This window comes from Oncorhynchus masou, chromosome 5, assembly GCF_036934945.1.
Source record: "Oncorhynchus masou masou isolate Uvic2021 chromosome 5, UVic_Omas_1.1, whole genome shotgun sequence".
NCBI classification, from domain to species: domain Eukaryota; kingdom Metazoa; phylum Chordata; class Actinopteri; order Salmoniformes; family Salmonidae; genus Oncorhynchus; species Oncorhynchus masou.
This window is the reverse complement of record NC_088216.1, coordinates 11,526,135-11,532,134: the sequence shown is the minus strand read 5'-3', so window position 1 is coordinate 11,532,134 and position 6,000 is coordinate 11,526,135. Positions and strand designations below refer to the sequence as shown.

General features: G+C 48.7%; 1 protein-coding gene across 1 annotated transcript in view; it reads right to left on the bottom strand.

Moving 5' to 3' along the window:
- LOC135532981 (cdc42-interacting protein 4 homolog) overlaps window positions 1–6,000 on the bottom strand; it is a 117,750-nt gene that overhangs the window by 1,132 nt on the left and 110,618 nt on the right. The window lies entirely within an intron of this gene.

The following is a 6,000-nucleotide window of genomic DNA, read 5'->3' as shown; positions in this document are numbered from 1 at the left end:
CCTGATGATGTTAGTCCTACCAGTCTGATGATGTTAGTCCTACCAGCCTGCTGATGTTTGCCCTACCACCCTGATGATGTTAGTCCTACCAGCCTGCTGATGTTAGCCCTACCAGCCAGATGATGTTAGCCCTACCAGCCTGATGATGTTAGTCCTACCAGCCTACCTACCAGCCTGATGATATTAGCCCTACCAGCCTGATGATGTTAGCCCTACCAGCCTGATGATGTTAGTCCTACCAGCCTGATGATGTTAGCCCCACCAGGCCTGCTGATGTTAGTCCTACCAGCCTGATGATGTTAGTCCTACCAGTCTGATGATGTTAGCCCTACCAGCAGGATGATGTTAGTCCTACCAGCCTGATGATATTAGTCCTACCAGCCTGCCCTACCAGCCTGATGATGTTAGCCCTTACCAGCCTGTTGATGTTAGTCCTACCAGCCTGATGATATTAGCCCTACCAGCCTGATGTTAGTCCTACCAGTCTGACATGTTAGTCCTACCAGCCTGCTGATGTTAGCTGATGATTTTAGTCCTACCAGCCTGATGATGTTAGCCTACTCAGCCTGCTGATGTTAGTCCTACCAGCCTGATGATGTTAGCCTACCAGCCTGATGATGTTAGTCCTACCAGATGATGTTAGCCCTACCAGTGCTGATGATGTTAGTCCTACCAGCCGTTAGTCCTAACAGCCTGATGATGTTAGTCCTACCAGCCTGATGATGTTAGTCCTACCAGCCTGATGATGTTAGTCCTACCAGCCAAATGATGTTAGCCCTACCAGCCTGCTGATGTTAGCCCTACCAGCCTGCTGATGTTAGCCCTACCAGCCTGCTGATGTTAGTCCTACCAGCCTGCTGATGTTAGTCCTACCAGTCTGCTGACGTTAGTCCTACCAGCCAAATGATGTTAGCCCTACCAGCCTGCTGATGTTAGTCCTACCAGTCTGCTGACGTTAGTCCTACCAGCCAAATGATGTTAGTCCTACCAGCCTGCTGATGTTAGTCCTACCAGTCTGCTGATGTTAGTCCTACCAGCCTGATGATGTTAGCCCTACCAGTCTGCTGACGTTATTCCTACCAGCCTGATGATGTTAGTCCTACCAGCCTGCTGATGTTAGTCCTACCAGTCTGCTGATGTTAGTCCTACCAGCCTGATGATGTTAGTCCTACCAGCCTGATGATGTTAGCCCTACCAGCCTGATGATGTTAGTCCTACCAGCCTGATGATGTTAGCCCTACCAGCCTGATGATGTTAGCCCTACCACCCTGATGATGTTAGCCCTACCAGCCTGTTGATGTTAGCCCTAACAGCCTGCTGACGTTATTCCTACCAGCCTGCTGACGTTAGTCCTACCAGCCTGCTGACGTTAGTCCTACCAGCCTGATGATGTTAGTCCTACCAGCCTGATGATGTTAGTCCTACCAGCCTGCTGACGTTAGTCCTACCAGCCTGATGATGTTAGTCCTACCAGCCTGCTGATGTTAGTCCTACCAGCCTGATGATGTTAGTCCTACCAGCCTGCTGACGTTAGTCCTACCAGCCTGCTGACGTTAGTCCTACCAGCCTGATGATGTTAGTCCTACCAGTCTGATGATGTTAGTCCTACCAGCCTGATGATGTTAGTCCTACCAGCCTGCTGACGTTAGTCCTACCAGTCTGCTGACGTTAGTCCTACCAGCCTGCTGATGTTAGTCCTACCAGCCTGATGATGTTAGCCCTACCAGCCTGATGATGTTAGCCCTACCAGCCCTACCTGACATTTGGGTGTGTGTGTGTGTATAAGTGTGTGTGTGTGTGTGTGTGTGTGTGTGTGTGTGTGTGTGTGTGTGTGTGTGTGTGTGTGTGTGTGTGTGTGTGTGTGTGTGTGTGTGTGTGTGTGTGTGTGTGTGTGTGCGTGCGTATACGTGTGTGTTACCTGGGACATCTGGGGTCGGAGGTTAATCTCTCGGAGGTTGATGGCGTGGGGTAGTAAGTTGTTCAGCAGCTGACAGAGCAGGACTCCATCCCTCAGAGCCTGGGCTAACTCACACACCTGAGCACTGTCCCACGTCACCCTGTGACTCTCAGGGAGCACCCTGCACTCTATCAGCCACACGGCACAGTGACGCCACAGCTCCATCTCAAGCGGAACACCCCCACCTGGACACGACAGGAACACAACATGACCGTAAGACAACCATAAACACGGATCAACTCTTTACTCTGCTGCTACTCTCTGTTTATCATACATGCAGAGTCACTACAACTATACACTCATGTACATACTACCTCAACTGGGCCGACCAACCAGTGCTCCCGCTCATTGGCTAACCGGACTGTCTGCACTGTGTCCCACCCACCACCCACCAACCCCTCTTTTACGCTACTGCTCCTCTCTGTTCATCATATATGCATAGTCACTTTAACCACATCTACATGTACATACTACCTCATTCAGCCTGACTAAACGAAGTCTGTATGTAGCCTCTCTACTGTTATAGCCACGCTACTTTTATAGCCTCTCTACTTTTATAGCCTCTCTACTGTTTATAGCCTCGCTACTTTTATAGCCTCTCTACTTTTATAGCCTCTCTACTGTTATAGCCTCTCTACTGTATATAGCCTCTCTACTTTTATAGCCTCTCTACTGTTTATAGCCTCGCTACTTTTATAGCCTCTACTTTTATAGCCCCTCTACTTTTATAGCCTCTCTACTTTTATAGCCTCTCTACTGTATATAGCCTCTCTACTGTATGTAGTCTCTCTACTGTATGTAGCCTCTCCACTGTATATAGCCTCTCTACTGTATGTAGTCTCTCTACTGTATGTAGCCTCTCCACTGTATATAGCCTCTCTACTGTATATAGCCTCTCTACTGTATATGACCTCTCTACTGTATATAGCCTGCACTATTGGTTAGAACCTGTAAGAAAGCATTTCACTGTAAGGTCTACACCTGTTGTATTCAGCATTTCACTGTAAGGTCTACTACACCTGTTGTATTCAGCATTTCACTGTGAGGTCTACTACACCTGTTGTATTCAGCATTTCACTGTAAGGTCTACTACACCAGTTGTATTCAGCATTTCACTGTAAGGTCTACTACACCTGTTGTATTCAGCATTTCACTGTGAGATCTACTACACCTGTTGTATTCAGCATTTCACTGTGAGGTCTACTACACCTGTTGTATTCAGCATTTCACTGTAAGGTCTACTACACCTGTTGTATTCAGCATTTCACTGTAAGGTCTACTACACCTGTTGTATTCAGCATTTCACTGTAAGGTCTACTACACCTGTTGTATTCAGCATTTCACTGTCAGTTGACAAATAAACTTTGATTTGATTTGAACCACACAGCTCCATCTCAACTGTAACACGACCACCTGATCACGGCAGGGACACAACATGAAACATGACCTTCAGACTGTCTTGTCATGTGTCTCTGTCCGTGTCTCTCAGGGACACAACATGAGACCGTTAGACCGTCTTGTCATGTGTCTCTGTCCGTGGCTCTCAGGACATTAACGCCACAGCTCCATCTCAACCCTAACACGACCACCTGGACACTAACGCCACAGCTCCATCTCAACCCTAACACGACCACCTGGACACTAACGCCACAGCTCCATCTCAACCCTAACACGACCACCTGGACACTAACGCCACAGCTCCATCTCAACCCTAACACGACCACCTGGACACTAACGCCACAGCTCCATCTCAACCCTAACACGACCACCTGGACACTATGAGCCACAGCTCCATCTCAACCCTAACACGACCACCTGGACACTAACGCCACAGCTCCATCTCAACCCTAACACGACCACCTGGACACTAACGCCACAGCTCCATCTCAACCCTAAAACGACCACCTGGACACTAACGCCACAGCTCCATCTCAACCCTAACACGACCACCTGGACACTAACGCCACAGCTCCATCTCAACCCTAACACGACCACCTGGACACTATGAGCCACAGCTCCATCTCAACCCTAACACGACCACCTGGACACTATGAGCCACAGCTCCATCTCAACCCTAACACGACCACCTGGACACTAACGCCACAGCTCCATCTCAACCCTAACACGACCACCTGGACACTATGAGCCACAGCTCCATCTCAACAGTAACACGACCACCTGGACACTAACGCCACAGCTCCATCTCAACCCTAACACGACCACCTGGACACTATGAGCCACAGCTCCATCTCAACCCTAACACGACCACCTGGACACTATGAGCCACAGCTCTATCTCAACCCTAACACGACCACCTGGACACTAACGCCACAGCTCCATCTCAACCCTAACACGACCACCTGGACACTAACGCCACAGCTCCATCTCAACCCTAACACGACCACCTGGACACTAACGCCACAGCTCCATCTCAACCCTAACACGACCACCTGGACACTATGAGCCACAGCACCATCTCAACCCTAACACGACCACCTGGACACTAACGCCACAGCTCCATCTCAACCCTAACACGACCACCTGGACACTAACGCCACAGCTCCATCTCAACCCTAACACGACCACCTGGACACTAACGCCACAGCTCCATCTCAACCCTAACACGACCACCTGGACACTAACGCCACAGCTCCATCTCAACCCTAACACGACCACCTGGACACAACAGGAACATGACCACACTAGACCTGTTTCTAGACCTGTTGTTATTTATGTTTTATATCTGCTTGGCTTTCCTGACCTGTTTCTAGACCTGTTTCTAGACCTGTTGTTATTTATGTTTTATATCTGCTTGGCTTCCCTGAACTGTTTCTAGACCTGTTGTTATTTATGTTTTATATCTGCTTGGCTTCCCTGACCTGTTTCTAGACCTGTTTCTAGACCTGTTGTTATTTATGTTTTATATCTGCTTGGCTTCCCTGACCTGTTTCTAGACCTGTTTCTAGATCCGCTTGCCCGTGAAAGCGCGTCCTCAGACCGTTAGTAACCCATGTGTGTATATATAGGGAACTGACTACAGACTCATGACATGGCTCCAAACATTCCACCAACAATACAAAACCCCTTCTTCTTCTCTCTGCCTTGTCGGGACCGGAAGGCAATAGCCAATCAGCCGTCAGTAAGCATTTCGCTGTTAGTCTACACCTGTTAGTTTACCGAGCATGGGAGGAATACAGGTAGATTCTGACTCATCTAACGACAACAGATTTCAACAGACAACAGCATTTCTTGCCTTCTTGTTCTCGTCTCCTGCAGGTCTGTCGTTCTGCCCCTTGTTGATTTGTCTCCGTCTCTCTGTCTCCGTCTCTATGTCTCCGTCTCTCTGTCTCCGTCTCTCTGTCTCCGTCTCTCTGTCTCCGTCTCTCTGTCTCCGTCTCTATGTCTCCGTCTCTCTGTCTCCGTCTCTGTCTCCGTCTCTATGTCATTGTCTCCGTCTCGTTAGTCTATGTCTCGTCTGTGTTCACCTCTCCTGTCGTCTTGTCATTGTCTCTCGCGTTTGTCCGTTCTCTCCCCCTGCGGTCGTTGCGAGGCGGGTGTTACGTTCTGCAGAGATGCAGATGGAGGAGGACTCTTTTAACTGTACCACTTCCCCTTTCCTCTGTTACACACACACACACACACACACACACACACGCACACACACACACACACACACACACACACACACACACACACACACACACACACACACACACACACACACACACACACACACACACACACACACACACACACAAAGAGTCACACACATACAGAGAGACACACACAGGCGCAGTATACTCAGTATGTGTACGTGTGAGATCACAAAACCAACCACAACATTATCTACAAAGCGCACATTCAGAGAGGCGCTGCAGTGTGACAGAAACAGGGTGAAAATAATCTCACTGTTGAAGTTTGCAACGTGAAAATGGCACATGGTTCTAGAACACCAGTTAGAGTAGAATCCATTACAATACTTCATGTATTAACTCATCTGAACTCTACTTATCCTAACTAGTAGCTAATGTACTGATTAACTC